Source organism: Narcine bancroftii, chromosome 10 (genome assembly GCF_036971445.1).
Source record: "Narcine bancroftii isolate sNarBan1 chromosome 10, sNarBan1.hap1, whole genome shotgun sequence".
NCBI classification, from domain to species: domain Eukaryota; kingdom Metazoa; phylum Chordata; class Chondrichthyes; order Torpediniformes; family Narcinidae; genus Narcine; species Narcine bancroftii.
The window spans coordinates 93,516,972-93,540,289 of NC_091478.1; the positions used below are offsets into that span (position 1 = coordinate 93,516,972).

General features: G+C 44.2%; 1 protein-coding gene across 2 annotated transcripts in view; it reads left to right on the forward strand.

Moving 5' to 3' along the window:
• The window catches only part of ankrd11 (ankyrin repeat domain 11), a 105,286-nt gene that overhangs the window by 9,385 nt on the left and 72,583 nt on the right, over positions 1-23,318 (forward strand). Inside the window, exons 2-3 of one of the 2 annotated variants that reach the window (XM_069901880.1) lie at positions 16,095-16,342; positions 18,616-18,687. The gene's annotated coding sequence lies outside the window, so the exon portion shown is untranslated. The remainder of the gene's footprint in view (positions 1-16,094; positions 16,343-18,615; positions 18,688-23,318) is intronic. The other variant, XM_069901881.1, reaches the window with a different exon arrangement.

A 23,318-nucleotide genomic window follows, 5' to 3' on the forward strand; every position in this document is an offset into this window, starting at 1 on the left:
AGAATTGAAACCAGGTTGCTGGGGCTGAGACAACAGCTCTACTCGGTATGCCACTGTGCCACCGAGTGTTCAATGAAGCCCTGAGCACATACTTGAGATTTCTTTTGTTTTTCCATGATAAGAGTTAGAAATAGTATCTAATTTGGGAGTCTGGTGTTGAGTGTGGGTGTGATGTGGGCTGCCAAGTGTAATGGGCTGTTTGGGAACACCAACATTGGTTTGCTTATTCTTCAAGGAATTTGAAGGATTTAAAAGTGACAGTAATTATGGTATCTTTCTCAGGAACACCAGGATATTGGCTCGTGGTCAACAATAAGCTTTGCGTCTGTTTTAAGGTTTTGTTCTTCAGGCATCCACTCCATAAATTGATGAGAGGTTATGCTGGCATGTGGATGGTGGAATTTGCTGTTTTCTTCAAATTTGCTGCGGATTTGGAAGGTGATCCATGTTTTCCAGGATCACCAGAGCAGCTTTCTACAGGAGGAGTAGCTTGATAAGGGACCTTTATCTTGCACATGTCAAATTTATGCCTAATTTTTCTCATACAGATATGAATCAAGGAATGACTTGTAATGATTTGGGTCCACTGAGCATAGGAAAATGGAAGCATCTTCTGCTGGACAACTGGTTTTGGAGTGTCAGCAAAGTTGCACGTTTTCCATTGGGACATCCCTGTGGAAGGTTTGGAATGGCATTACGATGAGAAACATTGGTAAAAGTGAGGCAAAAACACATTGGAGTCCATTTGAGAATGGCTTTGTTGCAGTCCAACTTTTATAGTGTTAGGCAGCTATGTTTACATGTTAGTGTTGTAAATTAACATGATTATAGCACCACTGATGACAGAGCTAGGGAAGAAAACTCCTGACTCAGGTTGAGATGAGCAGGAAAAACTGTTTAATTCTATTTCCAGCCAATTTTTTTTGTCACTTCCAGTCCATCTATCCTGAATCCAGAAGTAACATCATGTGGCACCGCCCGCCCCCCCTTCACCCCAACGTGTTTCTCTGTTTGCAGGCTTCATGCCCGAGGTGGAGGGGGTCCAGAACCATCTTAGCGCAGACCCCCCCAGAATGCATGGTCGGCCGCCATTACAGGGATGATTCGCATCGGAAACCCCGCTGCCCCCCCACCCAGATGCTGCTACAGTGATGTAATATTTTGCTTCATCAAGCCACATTAGAAAGATTGGAAAAGGTAGACTGTTGTTCCAGAGGAGGGTACTATTGGATGTCTTAAAAGATGAAAGAGAATTGCAAGGAGAAAACAGCAGAACTTGTGGCCTCATCAGCTAACAATTACCAATCAGTGGTGAAGCAATTGAATTCTGTTAAGAGGCTAGAATTTATAAAAAGGTGATGTTTCCGAGGAATACAACGTTAAAGTTGACAAGATGCCATGAGTGAAGTTTAAAAACTCAATGCCGGAAACTCATCAGGTCAAACAGCATACTTTATGTAGCAAGGGTAAAGATACATAACTGATGTTTTGGGTCTGAACCCTCCAACAAGGTGATCTTTATACCTTGATGAGTTAAGAGTAATTTCAGGCCTGAGATTGTAGTTATGCAGTTTTATTTTTGCTGTTTAAATTATGCTGTTTAACCTGATGAGTTTCTCTAGCATTGTATCTTCACAGATATTTCAAAGGGTTAAGGTACAAGGGAGGCTAAAGAGCTAATGATGTAGCAGCCCTGGAAAAAACTGAAATTGGGAAAGAATTTTAAATTTGAAATGTATTTCAGTGGAAATAGTGATAAGTGCTGTGATTTAGGATGTAATAGAGATTTGTATGTTCTCAGATATCCAGAGGAACATCAACCAGGTAGGTGGCAGAATAATGGTGAAGATGTTGATGTGTTGGGATGTGGGTGTTTTCCAGAAGATTAGTGAAGTACTGGGTGGAGTCAGCCAATATTATAACAGCAATAGATACATGTGATGTTAGAATCAAAGAATTGTCACAACACTGATTTTGCATTGTTTCTTAACGATGAGAAGTTCAGTGTGCAGATGCATCAGAATTCTTGCTTGCTGTACAGGTATGTAAGATAAGCCACTGGAATCGTAGAAATAATAAATTGGAAAGGAAATTGGCAATTTCAGTTAGTGCAAGTAAATATTTTACCAGAGCAAACAGATATTTTGATGGTCCCAGAGTAGTTTGTGGTTTGGGTTAAAGTAGTATGGGGAGCTTCCAAAGCATGGAGATGGCAGAATTCAGGCTTCTGTATCTTTTGCCTGAAGGTAGCAATGAGATGAGGTTGTGACCAGAGCATGTGGGTCCTTTACTATATTGGCTCTCTGGAAACCTGCCTAAATGACTACAGTGACACTCGTACCAACAATGAAGAAGTGTTGTAACAGGCTGATTTTTGAAGCAGATCAGCTCCTATCTGAGCAGCCACATTGGATCCGTTCCAATTCACCTATCGTAGCAACAGGTGAGATGCCACCTCACTGGTCTTACACAAATCCCTGGGACTTTGGAACAACTAAGGTGCATACGTCAGAATGCTCTTTATCAACTGTAGTTTGACATTTAACATCCATCATCCCCTCAATATTGATCAGCAAACTCCCAAAGCATAGGCCTCAATACCCAACTGTGTAATTGGATCTAGGACTTTCTCACCTCCAGACCACAATCAGTGAGGATTGTTAAAGATACCTCCTCCACAATCTCCATCAGTTCCAGAGCACCACAAGGCTGTGTTCTTAGGCCCTTGCTCTCCTCACTGTACACCTATGACTATGTGACTTGGTACGACAACAACACCATCTACAAATTCACTGATGATACTCCGGTAGTGAGTTTTATAAAAAGGGGCAATGAGTTGGCACTCAGGAGGGAGACTGGAAACTTGGCTGATTGGTGCACGAACAACAACCTTGCGTTCAGTGTCACCAAAACCAAGGAGCTGAATGTTGACTTCAGGAAGGGTAAACCAAAGATGTACAATCCAGTGATCACTGACAAATCAGAGGTGGAGAGGGTGAGTTTAAGTTCTTGGGAATTACTATCTTGGAGGATCTTTCCTGGACCCAGGACACTAATGGCATTATGAAAAAAGTCTGTAAGTGCCTCGACTTCCTCAGGAGTTTGCAGAGGTTTGGTATGACATCTGAAACCCTGGCAAATTTCTACATGTGTGTGGTGGAAAGTGCTGATTGGCTGTGTTCCAGTCTGGAATGGGGACACCAATACTCCTGAGCATAAAGCCCTGCAAAAGATAGTGAACACAATCCAGGACATCACAGGCAATACCCTCCCCACCCTCGAGAACATCTAAAGGGAACACTGCTGCTGGAGAACAGCAGCATCATTAAGGATCTACACCACCCAGTACATGCTCTGTTCTTGCTGCTACCATCAGGAAAACGGTATAGGTGCCGCAAAACTCACACCACTCGCTCAACCCACTGAGTTTCTCCTGCAGATTCTTTTTTGCTTCAGATTTCACCATCTGCTGTTTCTTGTGTCTCCATCCTCTGGCAACCAGAACTCTGCACAATACAGTGGGGTTCAATTCATGACTAGTGGCTGGTGGAATTTGAGATTGTTCATCAAGCTGGTCAAAATGGATGACCAATCTACCAGCCTATTCATGTTATCTTGCAGTCTGTTTTCATTCTCTTCATTATTTATATTTCCAAACTTTTGTGATGTTATTGCAATGCTCTGGAATGCTTACGTGTGGGTTTTAAATAGTTTGGTTGAGTTAGAAGGAATAGAATTGATGGCTAGTTTGTGACGTGATCAAATCCTTTTTTCGTTAATTGAATTACTTTGATACATGTGGTTTCTTCACATCCTGCAAAGTAATGTTTTGAAAAGCAAACATTAAATATGTTGTGGATGATTATAGTACTTAAGACTCAAGAAGTCCCAGGGGACTGTTGAAGTGCATTCATTGTGATAATGTAGGAAACTTAGCTGTCAATTTACATAATGTTTCCCCAAAGCAATGCAATGTTTACCATTACTTTTTATCCTGTTTTTTTTTTAGGAATAATCGATGTTTCTGTTTGAGTGGCACTGGGGACAACTTCACCACATTTCAAAATACTATCAAATATATTTTAATTTGTCAGTGTTCAAATGAAATCAGTTAATCATCTCAATGTTTTATCCAGAAACTCGCGATTTACTGCTAATCCCTTCATATTTGTTGACATGCCAGTTCATTTGGTTAATTTTCACTGTTATTTAAATACCCAGCATTTTGACTCTTGCTGCTATTACCTTAACCAAGTTGACACAATTAACGAACCATAAGCAAAATATTGGAAGTTTTTTCAAAAATCTTAAATTAAAAATAAACTTGGAAATAGTCATTTTAGATATCATCTCTGAAGAGAAAACAAGCAATGTCTCAAAATGGTCTTTTTTTTTTCAGTAGACTCTCTTCATTTTTCAGCATTTGACCATTACTGGCAAAGCCAGCTTATGTTATTTACGCCTTAACATCTGATCTGCTGCCGTCCTTTGAGATAGTGAAGATAATCTATTGTGGTTGAGGATGGAGTTCTAGGATGTAGACCAAGTGATGATGAAAGATGAGCAGTGTATGTTACCCGTCAGAGTAATGTGCAAATGATAAAGAAACATGCCAGTGATGGTATTCCCATGCACATGCTGTTTATTTTGGTGGCATGGGTCATGGGTTTGTCAGTAGTTTAAGCGATTACAATTTTGTATTTTGTAAATGGTTCAAACTTCAGCCATTGTACTATTAGCGTAAACATTAAATTGGTAATGTTCCAATCAAAATTGTTCTGCAGAACTTGATGCAGAAAGTGAGTCACTTATTTGAGAAGGATTCTGACAGTCATGCTATTTGTGCATCTGGTCCAGTCGAGATTTGGGTCATTCGTGACCCTCAGGATTCTGCAGGTGGGAATATCAATGGTAAAGTCAGTGGATATCAGAGACAAGTTTTTAGACTTTGGATTACGAAGGACCTTTTTTTTTGAACCTTTGTGGAAATCAAAATCTCGGGCAATATCCCGAGGAAGTCCTGAAATAATGTTCTGGGGCTAGAATGATCGATTTCCAACAATCAAAATAATCTATTGTTTTGAAGATGATATTACTCTGACCATTGAAGGATTTCATCCTGGATACTTAATTTCAGTTTCACACGAGTTCCATGATGCCCTACTCTGTCAAATGCTCTTGATACAGGAATAGTCATTCTTGCCTCATCTCTGTAATTTAATTTGTTGGTCTGTGTTTGATCAGGCTGAGATGAGGTCAGGAGCTGACTCGTACTGGAGAAATCCAATCTGGCCATCAATAAACAGTTATTAAACAAGAAAGTCTGCAGATGCTGTTAATACACAAAAATGCTGGAGGAAACCAGAAATGTTCATGAAGGGGGTCATCCAGTGCTCCCACTTTGGCCTCTTCCACATTGGGTAGACTGAACACTGACTGGGAGATTTTTTGAAATTTTCATTCTGTATGCTACAACAGTGGGGACCTCTCAGTGGCCAACTATTTCAATTCCACACCCCATTCCCACACTGACATATCTGTCCATAGCCTCCTACACTGCCAAACCGATGCCACAAATTGGAAGAGCAGCACCAAATGTTGTCTGGGCACTCTCCAACTAGATTTCATCAACATCAACTTATCTGGTGTATTTCCCTCGCTCTCTCCCCATCCCCCTCTTGAGGCCTCCTTCTTTTTCACTCCCCCCTTCCCTTTCCATTCAGAGCTACCCCTTCCCCTGTCATTTTTCACTTTTTTTCTCTCCTCCCCTCCTACCCATGGACACCAATAACTTCTGAGCCCCCCAACCATTTTATTTAGACTCCTACTTGCTTTTTGCACGTACCCGGATGAAGGCATCAGGCACAAAAAGATGGTTTGGGCTTTATTTCCTATAGATGCCATGTGACCTGCTGACTTACTTCAGGACTTTAATCAATAAGCGGTTTCTTGGAGGAAAAAGTGCAGTTTGGTACCATTGTCAAAAATGACTGGATCACTTTGGTGATTAAGAATAGGTTGATGAGACTAGTTGATCAGGATAGATATGTCTTGCTTTTTGCAAACAGAACGCACCTGGACAATTTTTCATGTAATTGGGTCAACATCAGTTTTTGTAACTGTACAGTACTGGAAAAGCCTGGCTAAAGCCATGGATGGTTGTGGGTCACTGCTCTTCACTTTTACAGATTCAATTTTGTCATTTCCGATGCACTTGTATCCAATGTCTCAACTGTTCTGGATTCCCATGTGGAATTCATGACATTTACTTGACAACTACTGTGATTTTGGAGAGAGAGAAAAACCTGAAATGATCTAATAGTTGTTCTTGGGTGATTATGGCTGCAAATGATTTTGTCTTGGCTTCTGCACTCTCATTGGGTATTGCCATTTTTGGGAAGTTCTTTAAGCTGCCTCTTGCCATTAGCCATTTAGTTGGGCATCAGCATTCACAGCTTTGCTCTGATCACTGCTCTGTGAGATGTTTTTGCTCTTTTGCATGCATGTAATCCTACATTTTGGTTTCAGTCGGCTTGTACCAAATTTTAAGTGTGCCAGGTGCTGCTTCCAATGTGTCTTCTACACTCATTCCTTGTCTTGCTGGTAATGGTAGAGTGAGGGATATGTCAGAACAGGAGGTTACAATTTGTGGTACACACCCTTGATGTTGCTAATGGTCCTTTTCGCTAAGTAGATGCCTAATCTTGAGCGACCATACATGTTCTGAATATATCCAATTCAGTTCATTTGTTGTGCCACACCATGTAATGGAGGGTATACTGCATATGAAGGTGGAAATGCATCTTCACAAGGATGAGACAGTAGTCATTCCTTGCAATTTGATTGCAGTTAGATGCACCCACCACAGGTAAATTGAGGTCACATACATTTATTTGTTGATTTGTTTACTACCTGCATCTTTGCCCTCCAACACAAAGGTAGCTCGGTCAGTGGTAGATGCCAAACTGCTTTTTGTGGTGGGAGTTGTCGGGAAGAGGTTTGTCTTGATACCTAGAGTTACCTGCAGTTAATATTAGGAGTTCTCAGGGTGACTCCCTCTTGCCTGTGCTGCAATTGTGGGTCTGAAATAAATGGAACTAGATATTGTATACCAGTACTTTAGGATTTTGATGGAGTTGTTGGGTACTTTGAGGTAAAGTATGATCCTGGTAAGTGGTTTAATTCTGATGGTTTGAGTTTCAATTCAATCAGAGTTGAAGAATTTTTATTTCTCCTGATCATGTAACTGGAGGGTCCCATGGAGTCGAATTATAATTTTTCATAACACGTTTCTAAGTTGATGAATACGATTTGTAATCAATGTCAGAGTCTGCTAATAATAATTGGTTAGAAACTGCTGGGCATTGTTTCCAGCAGGGTTAGAATATTTTTGTAAAAATTTTTTATTTTTCACACTATAAACCATATTGATCAAGATGCATACATTTTCCTTCATAAATATATAGTGTCGTTTTCTCCCCCCTTCCCTCCTCCCCGCCCTCCCTCCCCTCCCATTTATTTAAAGTTCAGAATATAAGATACATTAAACCAGCCAAACAATGTTGTCACTCAATAAAAATAGACAAAAAATTCCACTGAGTCAGTTCTTTTCATTCTCTTCTCCTTCTGTCATTTTAGGTGGTAGATGTCCATGGTAGGTTTTCGCTATTATGTTTCATGTCTTCTTCTTTGGCTTGGCTTCGCGGACGAAGATTTATGGAGGGGGTAAAAAGTCCACGTCAGCTGCAGACTCGTTTGTGGCTGACAAGTCCGATGCGGGACAGGCAGACACGATTGCAGCGGTTGCAGGGGAAAATTGGTTGGTTGGGGATGGGTGTTGGGTTTTTCCTCCTTTGCCTTTTGTCAGTGAGGTAGGCTCTGCGGTCTTCTTCAAAGGAGGTTGCTGCCCGCCAAACTGTGAGGCGCCAAGATGTACGGTTTGAGGCGATATCAGCCCACTGGCGGTGGTCAATGTGGCAGGCACCAAGAGATTTCTTTAGGCAGTCCTTGTACCTTTTCTTTGGTGCACCTCTGTCACGGTGGCCAGTGGAGAGCTCGCCATATAACACGATCTTGGGAAGGCGATGGTCCTCCATTCTGGAGACGTGACCCATCCAGCGCAGCTGGATCTTCAGCAGTGTGGACTCGATGCTGTCGGCCTCTGCCATCTCGAGTACTTCGACGTTAGGGATGTAAGCGCTCCAATGGATGTTGAGGATGGAGCGGAGACAACGCTGGTGGAAGCGTTCTAGGAGCCGTAGGTGGTGCCGGTAGAGGACCCATGATTCGGAGCCGAACAGGAGTGTGGGTATGACAACGGCTCTGTATACGCTTATCTTTGTTTCATGTATGGCTCCCATATTTGTTCAAATATTGTCATGTTATTTCTTAAATTATAGGTTATTTTTTCTAATGGAATACATTTATTCATTTCTATATACCATTGTTGTATTCTCAAGTTATCTTCTAATTTCCAGGCTGACATAATACATTTTTTTGCAGGGTTAGAATATTGATGTAAGATTTTGTTGTCATTTACCCTTGTTAAATTTTTTAAATTACACTGAGTTGTCAGGTTGATGCTGAGGGCTCTGGTTGATGCCCAAGGCCTGCAGAAGTATACTTTCAATTACTAAATTGGACGATGGCTTTGAGCAGGCACTCAATTTACTGAAAATAAAAATAATTTTTTAATATTCTGGAATGCTTTGCCATTTATTCTCTGCTGTGCATTCATCCTGCTCCACTGAGTTTAGTAGTTCCCTCTTCCTGCCCTTGCTACTTGGTTTCCACAGTCTGTATTTGCTTTTCCCAAAGATCACTTTCTCTGACTTGTGAGCTTTGACATTTTGTTTATTGTGTGACACTGCCGATGAGCATTTGTGTACACTGTTGTTTCTATTGAATGCACACTGCAAGATCATGAATCTGCAGTTTCTTTGGAAAAGCAGAATTCTGCATACCTATGTTACGCACGGATCAACAGTAACATAAACCAGAGCAGGGAAAAAAAGTAAAGCATCTTCGGATATACAATAATCTGCCTGCAGTGGTTAAACATGAACAATTTTTTAGCATTGAATAAATCCAAGTGTGTAGTTACAATTGCAGTGTTAATGATTTAATTTACCCTTTAGTGAATTGTTTATTTAATCTTGTGTAAACATAGCCTAGAATGTGCTCTTTAAGTTCCTGAAATCATTAATGAAAATCTTTCCTGAAAGCAGCAGGGTTTTATTTCTCTCCTCTATTGAAGAGGAAATTTGTCAATTATTCTGTGTCAACTGGACAATGTTCTTAACTTCATTGTTCTAACTGAATCACCTCTTTATTGCAACACTGTTACATGCTACTAACAAGTGTGAATATTACATAATTTTTGCCTCTTAATTTAAAATCATTTTCATTTTTTAATGGGAAATGCTTGCTATTTGTTTTTAGCAATGAAGCATTGTAAATGAAATTGACAATTATTCAATCATTTGGTGAATATCTTGTTTTGTGGCAGTAGGCTATTAGGCAGGCGAACTGGCCCCGCTTGTCACGCACGAGGTGGGGCAGCCGGCCAAAATGATGCTATCGGGGGTTTCCTCCCGACCTCGGCACCAGGCTCGGAAGCCCACGCTTGGGGGCCAACGTGACACCCCGGTGATGTTGGGGTCCCCCAGTGCAGTTCTCAGCCAGGTCAGGGCTGGGAGTATAAGACCAGTCAGGCAGTCAGTCAGTTTTTGCTCACTGAACACCCATCTGGTTGTGCAATCCTTCAGTTAGCAGTATAGCCGCTGCTACATTTGGTGACCCCGACAGGTTCAAATGTCTTTGAACCCAACATGAATGACCCTTCGATCAACGCTATAGCTATGAAGCTTCCTGACTTCTGGGTTCAGGAGCCGGAGACCTGGTTCAGCCACGCAGAGGTTCAGTTTCACCTCCGCCAGATTTCATCGGATTCGACCAAGTTTTACCATGTGGTCGCCACCCTGGACGAGGCCACTGCCAGACGAGTGCTGCACCTCATTCAGCACCCACCCACAGAAGATGAGTGTGGGACCATCAAGTGGGTGCTCACCGGCTCCCTCGGCCTCTCCAGGGCCTTAGGGGACAGAACTCCAATTGAGTTGACGGACGAGATGCTCGCGATCACAACAACTGCCCACTCTTTGAGCGCATCTTCCTCGACCATCTGCCTGAAGACATCCGGCATTTACTGACCCAGGAGAGCTTTGTCGACCCAAGGAAGGTCGCTCAAAAGGCTCAGGAGCTATGGCTCAAATGATTCCCGGAGGGCTCAGCAGTCCGGCAGGTTACAGGTCAAGGGCTCAAGCGCTGCAGTGGAACACCCGGCCCCTGCAGGGGCCTCAAAGAGCATAGCCAGAAGCAAGTCATTCACTTCAGGCCTCTGCTGATTCCACCAGCTCTGGGGAGCCAAGGCTTGGAAGTGTTGTCAGCCCTGCTTGTTCCAGGGAAACAAGCTGGCTGGCTGCTGTTAATGGCCAAGAAGACAGGCTTCTCTACCTCCGAGATTCATTCAGCGGCCAATGCTTCCTTGTCGACACCAGGGCCCAGATCAGCGTCATCCCAGCCACAGCCATTGAGTATCAGAACCAGCCTCGAGGAGCTCCCCTCCGTCCAGCCAATTCAACGGAGATCCGAACGTATGGAGACAAGACCGTCCACTTCTAGATCGGCCAGCGGAAGTTCTCGTGGAGTTTCACTTTCATCCCTTCCAACTGCCATCCTGGGTGTCAACTTCCTCCTCGCCCACAGACTCCTGGTCGACATTCAAGGTAGATGCCCGTATCTTCCAACAGAGTAGCCGCAGATGTCCACGGTAAGCACGCCCAAGGACAAGTTTCAGCGTATCCTGGACGAGTTTCCGTCCCTCCTCAAGCCACAGTTCTCCGCCGCCTCACCACGCCACGGGGTGTTTCATTACATCCCCACCCACGGCCCACACCAACCGTTCAAAAGTGCTTGGGAGCAGGAGTCCGTGGAGGCATCGAGATAGCCTTGGGCCAACGAGTGGTGTGGTCTACCACTGTGAAAAGTGGGAAACTGGCAAGGGTCCAATGATGTCCACATGTATGTGGCTGAACCATTCCCAGATGTGTCATTCACATCCAGGACTTTCCGGCCAACCGACATGATGCAAGGGTATTCTCCAAGGTTGACCTGATGGGCGGGTATCACCAAATCCTGGTGCACCCCAAGGACATACCCAATACTGCCATCATCACCCCCTTTGGCTTGTTCAAGTTCCTACGCATGCGTTTGGGCTCAAGAACGCCGCCCAGACATTCCAGCGCCTTATGGACACAGTGGGCAGGGATTTGAATTTTGTATTCATTTACCTGGACGACATCCTTGTCGCCAGCAGAGACTGGGCACAAGTCTCACCTGAGCACCCTCTTCTCCCGACTGGCCAACTTTGGCCTAACAATCATTCTGGCCAAGTGCCAATTCGAGAAAGAGTCCATGCAGTTCCTGGGCCATACCATCACGGCTGAAGGAGCCACACCTGCCAATTTTATTTATATTTTTTAAAAAGTCGCTGCAATCAGTGAGTTCCCACACCCGGACAACCTCAAGGGGCTACAGGAGTTTGCGGGTATGGTCAATTTCTATAACCGCTTCATTCCAGGCACTGCACGTATCATGCAGCAGCTCTTCACCCTCATTGCGACCAAAGACAAGACACTTGCCTGGGCTCCAGAGGCCAGCAGGGCATTTGAAGCCACGAAAGATGGCCTCGCGAAGGCTACCCTGCTCGTCCACCCACGCACCGACCTGCATATGGCGCTCTCCGTCAATGCCTCTGCCACAGCCGTTGGCGCCATCCTGGAGCAGCAGGTGAACGGACAGTGGAAACCACTGGCATTCTTTAGCTGACTTCTTCACCCACCAGAGCTCAACTATGGTGCTTTCAATCGTGAGTTGCTGGGCATGTACCTGGTTGTGCATCATTTCCGCTATTTCTTGGAGAGGAGGCCTTTCACCATTTTTACCGACCACAAACCCCTCACTCAGGCACTTGCTATGGAAAGAGATTTCTGGTCAGCTTGCCAACAGTGTCACCTCTCCTTTGTGTCAGAGTTCACCACCGACATTTGGCACAAGGCGGGGAAAGACAACGTGGTTGCCGACGCACTCTCACGACCGGCCATTTGCACGCTGACACCCAGCCTCGACTTCGACCAGCTCGCCCGGGACCAGAAGTCCGACAAGGAGACGCGGGCCTTCAGGACTGCCATCACGGGCCTGCGGTTCCAGGACCTCCCGACTCCTCACGGTGAGGCACCATCCTGTGCGATGTCTCCATGGGCCCCCCGCAACCAGTGGTTCCCCAGCAGTGGCGCAGGCAAGTCTTCCACCATATCCATGACCTTTCCCACCTCACCAGTGATTTGGGCGCCCAGGCTGGGGATCGAGCTACATCACACCACGGCCTATCAACCACAGGCCAATGGGCTAGTCGAATAATTGCACCGCCACCTTAGGTCGGCACTTATTGCCTGCCTCACCGGCCCCGACTGGATGGACGAGCTGCCTTGGGTGCTCCTGGGCATCCGCTCGACACCGAAAGAAGACCTACAGGCGTCATCACCCGAGCTGGTCTACAGTACACCGCTAGCCCTACCTGGCGAGTTCGTCAACGCACCTCACAACCCCCAGCAGTCACCACATGGTCTACTTCCCCACCTCCAGGCCCGGTTGGACTCCTTCACACCCCCACCACCGCCCAGATACTGCATATGGGCCTCTTGCGTCCCCAGCGAACTGTACTCCGCAGAGTACGTTTTTATCAGAAAGGGCCCACCCACAGCACCTCTACAAAGACCATATGAAGGGCCGTACAAAGTCGTCCAGGGTTCAGGATCCACTTTCACACTAGACATCGGTGGTAAGAGGGAACTGTTTACGGTGGACAGGTTAAAGCTAGCCCACCTCGACCCCACCGAACCAGTAGTTGTGGCCCAATCCAAGAAGCGAGGGCGTCCAGCAAAAAAGGACATTGGTGCCAGTTCTGAGGGGGGGGGGCTGTGTGGCGGTACACCATTAGGCAGGCGAATCGGCCCCGCTTGTCAAGCATGCAGTGGGGCGGCCGGCCAAAATGGTGCTGTCGGGGGTTTCCTCCTGACCTCGGCACCGGGCTCAGAAGCCCGCGCTTGGGGCCCCTCAGTGTGATTCTCAGCCTGGTCCGGGCTGGGAGTACGAGACCAGCCTCGTCCGGGCTGGGAGTACGAGACCAGCCTGGTCCGGGCTGGGAGTACGAGACCAGCCTGGTCCGGGCTGGGAGTACGAGACCAGCCTGGTCCGGGCTGGGAGTACGAGACCAGCCTGGTCCGGGCTGGGAGTACGAGACCAGCCTGGTCCGGGCTGGGAGTACGAGACCAGCCTGGTCCGGGCTGGGAGTACGAGACCAGCCTGGTCCGGGCTGGGAGTACGAGACCAGCCTGGTCCGGGCTGGGAGTACGAGACCAGCCTGGTCCGGGCTGGCAGTACGAGACCAGCCTGGTCCGGGCTGGCAGTACGAGACCAGCCTGGTCCGGGCTGGCAGTACGAGACCAGCCTGGTCCGGGCTGGCAGTACGAGACCAGCCTGGTCCGGGCTGGCAGTACGAGACCAGCCTGGTCCGGGCTGGCAGTACGAGACCAGCCTGGTCCGGGCTGGCAGTACGAGACCAGCCTGGTCCGGGCTGGCAGTACGAGACCAGCCTGGTCCGGGCTGGCAGTACGAGACCAGCCTGGTCCGGGCTGGCAGTACGAGACCAGCCTGGTCCGGGCTGGCAGTACGAGACCAGCCTGGTCCGGGCTGGCAGTACGAGACCAGCCTGGTCCGGGCTGGCAGTACGAGACCAGCCTGGTCCGGGCTGGCAGTACGAGACCAGCCTGGTCCGGGCTGGCAGTACGAGACCAGCCTGGTCCGGGCTGGCAGTACGAGACCAGCCTGGTCCGGGCTGGCAGTACGAGACCAGCCTGGTCCGGGCTGGCAGTACGAGACCAGCCTGGTCCGGGCTGGCAGTACGAGACCAGCCTGGTCCGGGCTGGCAGTACGAGACCAGCCTGGTCCGGGCTGGCAGTACGAGACCAGCCTGGTCCGGGCTGGGAGTACGAGACCAGCCTGGTCCGGGCTGGGAGTACGAGACCAGCCTGGTCCGGGCTGGGAGTACGAGACCAGCCTGGTCCGGGCTGGGAGTACGAGACCAGCCTGGTCCGGGCTGGGAGTACGAGACCAGCCTGGTCCGGGCTGGGAGTACGAGACCAGCCTGGTCCGGGCTGGGAGTACGAGACCAGCCTGGTCCGGGCTGGGAGTACGAGACCAGCCTGGTCCGGGCTGGGAGTACGAGACCAGCCTGGTCCGGGCTGGGAGTACGAGACCAGCCTGGTCCGTACTCCATAACACAGATTTCCCCACTCTAACCCCTGCTTGCTTTTTCACTATCCCCTCTGACCTCCCCACCCCCCCCCCCGAGACTGAGCACTCAGTCCTCAGTAGAGGCCTCACCTTTGTCCTCCTCTGCCCACACCTCAATGAGTTCTGCGCATGCCGCGATACTGAACTCTTCTTCAACCGACTCTGCCTCTGGACCCACTTCAATAAATGTAACTCTCCAAGACCATCCCCTCTCTCCCCCTCCCACCCCCCACCCCGAACCCACTTCAAGCCTCCTTCCTCCTCCTGGACACCTTGTTCTGGCCAGCTTCCCACTCTGGACCTTTTTATTTCCAACTGCCACCGAGACATCAACTATCTCAATTTTACCCCTCCCCCCCTTTCGTATTCCAATCTCACCTCCTCAGAACGCTTTGGCCTCCACTCTCTTCACAACAATCCCAACCTAAGGATATTTGGTGAGACAAATAAGGGAGAAAACACTTCTACCTCTTCACTTGACAATTTGCAGGATCAAAAGATAATCAAATCTCCAGTGAGTGGAAGAAATCCTTGCTCCATACTTGTCCCTTTTTCAAAATTCTATCCATCACCAGGGTAGATTTTATTCAGGGAATAATTCAGTCACAGCTAAGTCCAGACTGATTTTTCTCCCAGTAAGTTTGTTTCAGTTCTTGGGGCATTGTGATTAGATAAGGGGCAGCACTGTTGACCTTTGCAGTGCCAGCAATTGGGACCGGGGTTCAAATCCCACGCTATCAGTATGAAAAAAATAATGTAAATATAAGCATGATAGCAGTAATCTGTGCACTCACTTAGTTTCTATCTGCCAAATTCCCCAATTGTCTTGAGGTCAGGAACTTAAACTTGTAGTTGATCTGGGAACAGACAGCTGAAATTTTGCTCTCATGAGACTTCAACAAAATCCCTTTTTACACAGCGATCCTGCAATACTGCCATAAAGAAGACCTGTCATTAAGCTGGCTTTGCTTTTTTTTAAACACTGAAGCAACAATGCCTCAGTCGATTCAGCGCTGTGACTACTTCTGCTACTGGCTTAAAGGTGGGACTACATTGACCTCCCATTCTGGGTTTGTACCTTTTAAACAGAATGGTATGGCACAATAAATGCACAATATTCCTGCCTTGAAGAGTCTGTGTAAAAGGGGCTAAAGTTAAATGTGTTGAAAGACAGAATTTCAAGTACTGCAGTATCATTTTAACATTCAGCCTTCCCTTGCATTTTGAATGTCTTGATTGATACTTAATACTCAGCAATTTAAAGGCCAGAATATTTTGGCTCCAACTTCTTTATTCTGAAAAGCTATTGACACTTTTTTTCTCTCCACAGACGCTGTTTACTCAGTATTTGCGTTCTCCCCCCACCTCCCCTCCAGATTCCCAGCATTTCCAATATTTAACTTTTGTCCTTATATCTATGTATTCCTTCGTTGGTAGTTTCTGACTTGTTGCAATTTCCAAGAAACTGTTTGTTTCAGTAATTTTCATCTGTTTACATTGATATTGCTGTATTTTAAAGCATGTATAAAGTGTTTATTAGCCAAGTCATGGTTAAGTAATTTAGTGAGATGTGCCTTGAGCTTTTTACCAAACTATAAAATCTTGTTGATTATTATCCTTAAGCTTTCAATAATTTTTATTACCTTTTGTTTTCAATGCTACATATTTCAACTATGCAGCATTGCAACCAGAAATTGTTGGCAAAAATCAAAGTGGACTTTAAAGGAACACAAGATCAAACTAAACATGGACGTGATGAGAGACCAACATCGGAGCAAATAGAATCACCCTGATGACCTAAGTAGACAGTGACCTCTGTTTTGCCTGTGAAGATGCAGTACGATTCTTTGATGCTTGCTTTCAACTGGAGTCATTGGTTTTGAGCCTCTGACATAAAATAGCCCAATGTCAAGGCAAAGGAATCAAAGTAAGAATCAATTAGAGGCCAAATATGTAAGCATGAAGTGCTTGTATATATATATTTTGGCAAACAAAATTCTTGCACAAAGTTCCCACGTTAGAATAGCACACATGTTTTGGATTTGTCATTTTGGATAAAAGCTTTAAAATCAACTTATTGCCTGCTGTTTCATAGTAATTATTTATGGTGTTAGAGGATTAAAATGGGAAGGGGGGGGAACTACATCTTGTCCCATTTTTTAGTTAATTGCAGTGGTTAATTTTGCATTTATTAGAAGGAATAGAATGCAGATTACTTTGTAACCCCATCAGAGATCTTGGGCCACCTGAGATTTTCACTGCTTTTTTGGATTTCCTGTCTAAAGGTTCAGAGGTCCCGGAAATGCTCAGCAGATTGACGGTAACTTCAATCAACAAGATGCATTACTGGATATTAATGGAGATTCCTGTTTAGTGTAAAGCGAAGATATTTCCTGCTCTGAGATTTGTGATTACAATAATGTAGTATAGAATGGCAATGAAAAGACATAAATTGGCACCAAGTAAGGGCAGCATGTGAGCACTGATGTGGGGTCCCTGATGGCTGCTGGGAAGAAATACTTAGCCTACTGGTGTGTGTATACGGTCGTAAGCCTTCTGCTGAGGGGAAGAGAGAGAATATGTGTCTGTGTGGTGGATCCTTCAGTATGCTGGCTGCCTTTCAGTGAGAGATGTAGATGAAATCCATGGAGGGAAGGGAGCTGTGTTGACTCTGTAGCTTCCAATCATGAGCAGAGTAGCTCCCATACTTGCTGGATGCTTTTGATGATGTACCTGTTAAAGTTAAGGGATGAGGGGGACACGCTGAACTTTATCTTAAAAAAAAGTGGAGGCGCACTTTCTTCACTGACACAAGTGTGCTTGCTCCAGTTCAGGTCACTGGAGATGTTTATTCCAAAAGCTAACTATTTGTTCAACCTTTTTCTTCTCCTGCCCCCCCCCCCCCCCACACTTCTCCTAAAGTCACTAAAAAAATCCAATTGTATCTTTATTTATTTGTTTTATTAATGATGACTTTCATCATTTCATGACTTTCAGTCTCTTCTCTGTAGTCAGCATCATTGATATTTGATACCTGAGCCACTACTGTGGTGCCGTTGGAAAACTTGAAGACTTGGTTAGAAAGATATTTAGCTGTACATTTGTGGATGTAGAGGGAGTGTAGTAGGGGACTGAAAAAAAAAAATATATATATATATCTTTGATGAGGAGTGTCAGTGTTGAGTGTGATCTTGAAGGAAATTTTTTTTATCAATCTTCACTGATCGTGTTGGACAAGAAGTGAAGTATCCAGATCTGGAGGTGGTTGCTGAGGCCTAGATCCTCAGGTTTGGGAATGAGCACTTGATTGGGACTATACTAGTGAGGGTGGCACCACAGTCTGAGCAGTAGTCTGACATCGGTTTCTGATTGTCCGGTGTTCCATGGTCAAGGAAAGAGTGAGGGAAATGGTGTCTGCTGTGGATATGTTTGGCCAATAGGCAAATCAAAGCGAGTCAAAGCAACTGGTATACTTGATTTGATGTGAGCTATAACTAGAGCACTTCCATATTGGTGGATGTCAGTAGTAACTTAGACTCGTTATTGTATTTGAAAAGTAGAAAAGAACTTGGATGGGAAGCTTGTAGCAAGTAAGGTTAAGTAAATTAGTGCTCAGTGTCGACTATTATGAAGGCGAAGGTGCCTTTGAGGTTGAAAGGTCTGAAGGTAGATATCACCTGCATCAGATGATCTATATTGCAGGGTTCTGAAAGAGGTAGCTGAAGAGACTGTGGAGCCATTAGTTGTGATATTCCAAGAATTGCTGGAGTTAGGAATGGTTCCAGAAGACTAGAAAAAATGGTTATGGGGAGAGGCAGGATTATGGGTTGAGAAGAAAAATACATCAGCTGTGATTCAAATGGCCTAATTCTGCTCCAGCATCTTTGGTCTTGCAGTAAACAGCACTGGTCAGTTTCTTATAAACCTGAGAAGTTTTTATTTGCAGTGTATGAAATGTTATATACTATGGACAATTTAGTTCATGGTTTATTGCATTTCATGCTATGTGAAGATAATTGAAATAAATTTCAAAAATTCCACTGCCATGATTAAGCTTGCCAAAGATTCTGCCTCAGAAGAGGCAGCAATGAATAAAGCTAGTTTTTATAATCTGTGCTGAGCAGCATTCACCATTTCAATTGGCAGGACTTGATTTTTGCCTTTATTTAGAGCTAATTTATTTCCCAAATATCATTTCAGAACACTGACATCAAACCTGCTGCATACCTTTATTGGAATAAATACATGCTGCTGTAGAGAACTATGGAATCAGTAAGTACAACTGCATTTTTTTTAAATTAAGCTAGATAATGTCCTTCCATAGTTTTTCTGCAGAAGGTGGAACATCCAGTAATGTTGATTAGTGACTAGAAAATTGTACCTTTGTTAAAATTATTAAAGCACAGCTATATGTATCCTGTGAATGCCTATGTTCTCCTTGTTTTCATCTTGCAATAAACTGAAGGAACTTCATGCAAATCAAAACCAATCATTTTCCTTGAGTATGGATTTTATCCCATCTCCTGTTATTGTGTGTCAAATTAGGTACATACATTGGTGTGGATTTTGTTGAGAAGTTGTCCCCCAGTGTGGGTTGCTGTGTTACCACAGTACTTTGGGTATTAGAATCTTGTCAATGGAACTCTGAATGGGTTGTCCTTTCTTTTGCATGACCAAGTCAACATTACTGATTTTATTCTAGATTATTACTCTTTCTTCCCCCCCACCAGGAAACACCGCTCCTTCCCTTTTCAATATTGATAATAGATTATTTCATCTGCACTACTTGGGTTCATTCTCCATGTTTTTGCTTCTACTGATGACTAACTGCCTGTGATTTCCTTGTTTTGAGCTGCTTTATCTGTTCTATGTCTCTTAAATTTTGCATGATTGATTTGCTATCTAATAGAATAGAAGGTGTGTACTGTGCAAAACAGAGCTTTGTAAGGACAATTGTAGTTATTTCCACCAGTGCAATTATATCATCATTCATTTCCATTCGGAATCTTCCCATCCCCTTAAGTTAGTTGGTAATCTTCCCCAACATTAGTAAATTGCCTGGAAGGTGGGACTTATTAGGCTGCAAGCCATCTGGCCTGTGCACGTTTCATCTTCCACAGAACTGATCCTTGGAAACCAAAACCCTCCCTGTTGCACCATTTCTCCAATCAAAATATTCATGGCAATGGGAATTATACAAGCATTTTTACTTTGATATCTTGCTTCTGAGTAACTTTTTTAAGTTTTAAGATTTTTAAAATCAGTTTAATCTCATGGCCAGAAGAGAGGGAAAAGAACGCCTGATTTCCTCAAGTAAAACAAACTCTTTCACTGCGTTTTGACACATGTAACAATAAACGAAGTTTCCACCATAAACAAGAGTTAAATCATCCTTGGCAATCTTCACTATTCTGGAGGAGTGGAGAGATAACATTCATTACTGCACATCATCCAGAATGAGCAATCCATTCAACTGTGCCCCAGAATTTAATATCCACTTTTGCCATTGTAAATGCACTTCAGCTTCTGATCACTTTCAGGACACTATGCAGTAATTTACTATACTAACGTCCAGGAGCCTTGCAGCCCAGCAGGACACAGATCAATGTCCTCTGTGGTAGATTTGCCAATGATGGAGAAGATCACAACTAACTTGAGAAGGAGATGGGAAGATTGTGAAGGGAGAAAAAGATAGTGGAAATGATTGATATGATTGTTACAGAAGTATCGCTTGAGGGGCGGGTCCAAAGCCTAATGTTCCTTGCTAAAGGTTTAGCGATGATGGAGAATGTGGGATAAGAACATAAGCATGGCACTGTTAAAGAAATTTTCACCGCTGTAAAAGAAGTACACTGATGGTGCAATGGTACAATTGCCAGATGACTAATCTGGAGATCCAAGTTTAAATGCTGCTGGTGCAGGATATCTATCATCTCTATCCATGATTCAAGACCCACACCATATGATTGATTCTGAAATTCCCTCATGGCCCAGCAAGCTCCCCGTTTGTTTCATTGCATTATGTTAATGGAAGAATAAAACCAGACAGATCATCTCCCTTTGACCTGGCACTGAATTTAGATGTGGCAAAGTTCAGTTGCTTTTGCAAGATTTCCCTCAGAAATATTTCTTATTTGATTCCTAAATTATGAGCTGCCAAGCAAGAAACCCTCTCATAGAAGTGTGTCAAAGTGATACTTGTGTTGGATTTGCATTAGTGATAAATGGAGAAAGGCAGATTATTTATGTAGGCAATGTACGAGTAAGTACTCACACTTTTTACAATTTACTACCCACCAAGTCATGGATATCAGTCTTTGTTGGACTTGTGGCTTACTTGTTGGTCCGAAAGTTTCTCTGTTGATCTTGAGTTTTTATACTGTTCCAAATTCAGTAACGAGTTAAATCCTGTTTCGAAAACCCATTTCTCCTCCTGCTTCTTTGGTTCATCTTCAAGAGATACAGTATCATATTGATAGACAATTCAAGTCTGGCCCATTTTGTCAAACTTATTTTGCCACCAGACTACTGGTTATTACATTATTAGCATCATTTTCTTAGTTGTTTGTGCTGAGCCAGTCAGGTGGAGGGGTGTATGAAATTGATTGTTCTTGACAGTTTATAGAAGGGTCTTTTATTTCACATGAGTTTCTTATGACTTAGCCTCACTTTTCAATATTTCACTGCCTTAGCCTCGTCAGCTAGTTTTTGTTTCTCTTTTCTGTGACTCTCTCATTACCATAATAACAACTAGCTCATTTGCATGTTGTGGGCCTCAGATGCCATTGGAGATGTTTCATTTTCTCTATTGATCCTGTTCTCACTATAAGCACATGAAAGCTTCAAATTAATTTGCCTTCTGAAACCTTGAGTCTTCATTCAGCAAGCTCAATTACGATTTCATCATTGCAGCTCACTGAAGCGAGGAGAATGTTGCATCTTTTCTCATGTCGGACTAGTTCATCCCTATGATTAATCAATCCTGGGAACTTGCATGTTCAATTAAACCATTATTTCCTGAACTTCCAGACCCTCGACCATCCTTGTGTGGCAACTTCCAAATATTGATTCAAATTAAAATAAATTGGCAATTTTTCTGTTTAGATTTGGTTGTTTTTAACTCTTGACAGTTATGGAAATAAGGTTCCATCCTCTTCTATCAATAGCAGGGACCACCCAGTGTCCAACCATTTCAATTCCTTTCCCCATTCACATAGTGACATGTCTTTACCTGGCTTCATGCACTGCCAAATTGAAGATTATGTGCACACTGTATACCACACTGGAGACTGTCATTTGAGTACTGCAAATAGTTCTAGTTAAGCCGCAGTAGGAAAGATGAGCAATACACCAATGTGCTGGACAAAATGCAGATCATGCATCATCCATAGGAAGTTAAAGGCAATAGATGTTTTGGGGCTGAGCCCTTCATTAGGAATCTGGAAAAAACAGGCAGGTGCCGAAATAAAAAGGTGGGGGTAAAGGTGAAGAGGAGGGAGAAAGGAGCACAGAGGTAATAGATGGATACATGGAAGGGTAGAGAAGTGATGGGGGAGAGGAGAGGGGGCTAAAAGAAGTAGCTCTCTGATAGGAAAGATGTGATGGTGCAGCAAATGTGTGTATAGAAGGCTTGATTTTTTGTCACTTTGTGAATGCGACGGGTCTGGAAATCTGGCTGGAAAAAAACGACATTAGAATTTCTTAATCTTTTTGTTAATACTGCATCTGTGTAATTGAATACCTGTGAACTGCTCACATATTTGGCAATATTTCTGTTTGTCCTTATTGGTCCGGCCATACAAGGCCAAACGACCAATGTATTTTAAATTTTCATTGTGAGATTTCTGTAACTTGTTACAAAGGACAGCAAATAAAATTTATGTATCATAAGTAGCTTAAATATCAAACCTTTGGTCAATTTCACTGATTTCTACTTATTGTGGCTGGAAAACGGTAGAATCTATCGAAGAGGCTGAATTATGCCATCAGTTAATGGTTGATCACTAACGATCTCAACTTCTGATAGTACAGCGATGGTTAAACAAACAGTACCTGCCACCCCTTCTCCAACAAGCAGCATGGCACACTGATAACACAAATGAACAACCATCTATGAGAAATACGCACGTCTCTCCTGGGTGTATGCCACAATCTTTCCCACTCTTTCCAGACATGCACCTTACAAGTGGTCCTTCAGTGTAGCCCACTACTTGCAACCTGAAGTGGAGCTCAGGGATGGTCTCGAGGAGAAAAAAAGAGTGAATTAGCCCACATGTTGGGTTTTCAATCCTGCAGCTGGCCCAGGGAAGCCCACTTGACCTTGCGTGGGGCAGGGAGACCAATTAGAAGGTGTCTTTACCTCTGGGTAGATCTGACATGGGGAAATTGACTTTCGACCTGCTTCCCACCTGGGTGGTCAAAGACATGGAAAATCCTTTTTGCTAGCCAGCTTCATGTCCTACCTGTTGATTAATTCTCCAGGTTACATTGCTAGTCAGATAACTCTGCAGGTGTAAGCAGACAGAAAGTTGTTTGTTTTGGCCAGCTTCCTGACCTACCTGTTGAATAATCCTCCAGATTACAACTAGTCCAGAATCTAATATTTTATTGCGATCCAGGGTGAGCTAGTGAATTGCATTTAAAAGGAGCTTGTTACAATTGGGTAGTGATGGAAGGTTATTTTTAGGATTGAACTCCTGTATCAGATGGTGTGCCACAGGGGTTAGTAATGGGTCGACTGTTGTTCATCAGTTATATTAATAATTTGAATGAGAATATTTATGGCATCAGACCTCAAAGACTAACTCAGACTCATTTAAGGACTCTTACTTATGTACTTTATTGATTTTCTTTTTGTTCTCTCTGAATTGGACAGTTTGTTTACATTTGTTATCTTTTTACAA